This window comes from Macrobrachium rosenbergii, chromosome 15 (genome assembly GCF_040412425.1).
Source record: "Macrobrachium rosenbergii isolate ZJJX-2024 chromosome 15, ASM4041242v1, whole genome shotgun sequence".
Classification (NCBI taxonomy): domain Eukaryota; kingdom Metazoa; phylum Arthropoda; class Malacostraca; order Decapoda; family Palaemonidae; genus Macrobrachium; species Macrobrachium rosenbergii.
Window position 1 is genome coordinate 42,625,121 of NC_089755.1, and position 5,000 is coordinate 42,630,120.

Consider the following 5,000-nt stretch of genomic DNA (forward strand, 5'->3'; position numbering starts at 1 on the left):
CATTTTTAGTATATATACGATCATTATGTTTCACTATTTTAGGAAGTTGGCGATTTCACAAACGCCATGTTTAGTAACTTTTCGATTATGTTTCACCATTTCAGGAAGTTGGCGATTTCACAGACTTCATATTCAGTAAATTTTCAATCTTCATGTTTCAACTTTTCAGGAAGTTGGCGATTTCACAAACTTCATGTTTAGTAAATTTTCGATCTTTATGTTTCAGCTTTTCAGGAAGTTGGCGATTTCACAGACTTCATGTTTAGTAAATTTTCGATCTTTATGTTTCAGCTTTTCAGGAAGTTGGCGATTTCACAGACTTCATGTTTAGTAAATTTTCGATCTTTATGTTTCAGCTTTTCAGGAAGTTGGCGATTTCACAGACTTCATGTTTAGTAAATTTTCGGTCTTTGTGTTTCACCATTTCAGGAAGTTGGCGATTCCATAGACTTCATATTTAGTATATTTTCAATCTTTATGTTTCACAACTTCAGGAAGTTGACGATTTCACAAACTTCATATTCAGTAAATAGCCGATCTTTGTGTTTCAACATTTCAGGAAGTTAACGATTTCACAAACTTCATATTTAGTACATTTTCGATCTTTATGTTTCCCCACTTCAGGAAGTTGACGATTTCACAAACTTCATATGAAGTAAATACTCGATCTTTAGGCTTCACTACTTCAGGAAGTTGGCAATTTCACAGACTTCATATTTAGCAAATTTCCGATCTCTACGTTTCACCATTACAGCAAGGTGCTTCGCAACTTCCTGAACTTCATCTCGGAACTTCACTGTAATTAGGTCCTAAATTCACACTGGATGCGCTGGAGTCAGGCTTCCCAGGAAGAAAAAATATTAAGAGAAAGTTTATGAGGTTATTCATCTTTAAGATGGCCAAGAATTTTGGACGGGATTTTGGCTTTCTTTCGCCGTTGCTTTTCATCTCACTTTACTTTATTTTACTTCATTTATCTACCCATATGAGATATTGTATATCACCTGCGACCCAGGAATTGTTATGTCCAAGAAATAAAATACAGATTATGGTTTTCTCCAAAGAGAAATTATCAACAAATAAAACCTGTCATTATCCTTGAAGACTGGATCCCTTTTGAGATAATCTTTGTAGGATTCGGCAAATTTTACGATTATTCTTCAATTTTGTACTTTTGCCATTTATTACTCTTGCTTTCCTTATTATTTATTCATTGTTTTTTTTTAAATGTTAGACTTTTATGTAAAAGAAAATGGCATGATTTTTCAAATAACGTGCTTCCAAAGAATTGGTAGTCTGAATTTCAAATTTTACATGCAGGTAAGCTTAATAAAAGAAAACAGATTATTATTATTATTATTATTATTATTATTATTATTATTATTATTATTATTATTATTATTATTATTATTATTATTATTATTCATTCTCAGGGTACAAGATAGGGGCATTCACATCTACGAAAAAGAAAAGAGGAAGGAAGTTTAGAACTGTAAATATTAACAAATAACAAATGAACAGGTTCTGATACTGATAGCCTTCAGCTGGTAACAATGAACAAAGTAGAATTGAAATCTGTTGTAGAACTGAATCCTTTCTTAAATTAAGAAGTTTTTCCTGTAGTTGGTGAGAAAGGAATGGGTGCTAAAATGCCTGTGTGGCGTTTTAGCCAAAGGATTTTATGTGGGTCCTAATATTAATAATAATAATAATAATATTATTATTATTATTATTATTATTATTATTATTATTATTATTATTATTATTATTCATAAAAATCTGATGATAGCATGAGTCACTAAAATGGTGAAGAAATCCGCTATGGCGTAGGTGTAAATATATATATTAAAAAATATATATAAATTATATATATATATATATATATATATATATATATATATATATATATATATATATATATATATATATAATATAGTGTTTTGGACAAACATCCACATTATCAAGCATCCGTACGGATACTTGATAAGCTTTCCGAGACCTGCTCGATTCTCTTTGTCAATTGACTTTTTGAATAAAACTCCATTAGAAAATTCCAGTTTGAGGTCCTTTAGTAAGCAGAGGTAAAAATATATATAAATATATCTATATTATATATATATAATTTTAATATATATATTGCACCCTACACCATTATATAAAACGAGAGGGAGACCTTTCGTCTCTTTGTCAATTGAGAAAGAAAATCACAGGCTCTCTGAGTATTGCTTTATTATTATTATTATTATTATTATTATTATTATTATTATTATTATTATTATTATTATTATTATTATAGCACTAGTAGTATTAGTCGCCTTTTAGGCTCTATGATGCTCCGATGACGTCGGCCCACGGTCGTTGGGACATACCCCTTGGTTGCATCCCTAACGGGTGATTGGTTAACCACACATTTCTCTTAGCCACAACGATATATATTATGATATATATTATGATTTTCCTACCTGCCGTCAGAACGCGGAGGAATTAGTGACAGCACCTGTTTTTTTACTTTCATTTTCGTTCCTCAAGTATAATAGGTATATCTTAGTTTAAGCAGACCACTGAGCTGATTAACGGCGCTCCTAGGGCTGGCCCGAAGGATAAAACACAAACAAAAATATCTATTTGTAAATAGATGATTGTCTCTGAGGGACAATCCCTGGCTCAATCCTTAACGCTTGTTTGATAGTGTAACAAAAAGAGAATAAAGGATACTCTTGCAACAGACATATTATGAGGGCCAGGCAGGAAGTCACAATGAGGCTTAGAACCCATGGAATAAAAATTCCTCCAGTTCTTTAGCTGTCATTATAGTGAGTATTCTGAGGAAGCCATTAATAGAACCTCCTTTTCTAGAGGATGGTGATGGTTAAACGTTGTAACCTCACTTCCGTGTGTGTGAGTTCGAATCCCACTACGGAAGGAAGTTCTCCATCCATTTCCACTGTAGGCATTACTTAAGGTTCTGTGCAGCTTCCCTTCGGCCACTAGCTGCAACCCCTTTCATTCCTTTTACTGTAACTCCGTTCATATTCTTTTCCTTCCACCTTACTTTCCACCCTCTCCTATACAGTATTGTTTCATAGTGCAGCTGCGAGGTTTTCCTCCTGTTACACCTTTAAAACCTTTACTCTCAGTTTCCCTTTCAGCGCTGAGTGACCTCATAGGTCCCAGCGCTTGGCCTTTGGCCTAAATTTTATATTCCATTCCATTCCACTCCATCCATTTCCCTTTAGGGTAAATGGCTTGCAGTGATCAGCGCATCCATAGACCGTGAGTAAATATAGACTGACGAGGTCATCGCGGCTAACAATGGCTGTTGAAAGTTCTTCTGTCTAATGACTGTGAGCTGGAGAGACTGAGCACGACGAAGGAAGATATCTAGGGGGGTTTTATGAGGCCCCTCTCGCCATCCTCCTCTTGCTAACTAGGCAGTTGGTATGCAATTCGTACACTTTGAGGGATGTCCTCACCCGCCGAGGTATCGTGTTCTGTTTTACAAATGGGGTCATTGACGACAAGGGACCTCTTGGATAACTGACTGAATCGAGTAATAGGTCAAGATGAACGAAGTTTATCGTAAAAAAGCTAGTTCGTAAATTATGTAAGTCTGTAGTGTTAGTGCAAATTCTAAAAATTATAAAAAAAGGGAAAGAGAATCGAGTAATTGGCCAAGATGGACCCATTTTTTAATAAAAAGGCTTCTGTTCCAAAATAGTATAATTGTGAAATGATAATGCAAGGTACAGAATTTATTTAAAGAATAAGAACCCAGTTAAATGTTTGATAGGGAAAGAGAATCGAGTAATATGTCAAGATGAACGCAGTTTATCATGACAAAAACTGCAGTTCCAAAATAATTTTAATGTTATGATAATGCAAATTATAAAATTTGTTTTAAAAAAAGGAACCTAATTAAATGTCTGATAGGAAAAGAGAATAGAGTAATGGGTCAAGATGAACGTAGTTTATGATAAAATAATCTACAGTTCGAAAATTATATAAATATGTAATGGTAATGCAAATTAAGAGCCCAGTTAAATGTCTGATCGGGAAAGACTCATTTTATAAATAAAGAAATCTGGAGTTCAAAAATTATATACTGTAGATGTGTAATGCTAATGCAAATAATAAAATACTATTAAAAAAATAGGGAAAGAAAAAGCTGAGAAAAGCTTAAATACAAGAAATGATCCTCTGCAGTTTAATAAATGACATGCAGAAATATTCAAGAAGTGGCCTGTCAGCATTAAACATGCGATTTACAAACACACACACATGCTCCCAGAAACACAGAGCCTGCATATTCAAACGAACATGAACATATGTCCTGCTCTTGTGCTAAAATCAGCAGAGCCACATTTCTTTATATCATATTATTATTATTATTATTATTATTATTATTATTATTATTATTATTATTATTATTATTATTATATTACGAGCTTGTTGGCGCACGCACCCGTGTCTGCTGTCTCCCCTACCCTCCAGATCCCCTACCTGCCCCGCTCCCACCTAGGGCGGGCAAACAGATTTGCAGGAAGAGGGTGGATGTCTCCCGAGGTGGACAAACGGTTTGCAGGGAGTGGGTGGCTGTGTCATGTCTCCCCTACTGTTACCCGGGGGAGGACAAATAAGATCCAATAGAATATTATTATAAATTACTATTCAGAAGATGAACCCTATTCATGTGGAACAGGCCCACCATAGGGGCCGTTGACTTGAAATTCAAGCTTCCAAACAATATGGTGTTCATTAGAAAGAAGTAACAGAAGGTAACAGGAAATACAGAAAGAATAGATTCGCTTATTAAAAAAGAAAAATTAAATTAACATACTGATATGCGATATAAATCATTTCCAGCGTGTTCTCACAAGTATCTAATTGTAGGCTTCGGGAAGCAAGTAGACCACCTAAAAAATAAGTTCATTTAGTAAAACAAAGATACGAAATTATTTCTTGTTTTAATTCAGTTAGTAAACTTATAGGGCATGGTCGTT

At 34.1% G+C, this 5,000-nt stretch overlaps 1 protein-coding gene across 2 annotated transcripts in view; it reads left to right on the top strand.

Moving 5' to 3' along the window:
* The window catches only part of LOC136846600 (uncharacterized), a 729,131-nt gene that overhangs the window by 1,673 nt on the left and 722,458 nt on the right, over positions 1 to 5,000 (top strand). The window lies entirely within an intron of this gene.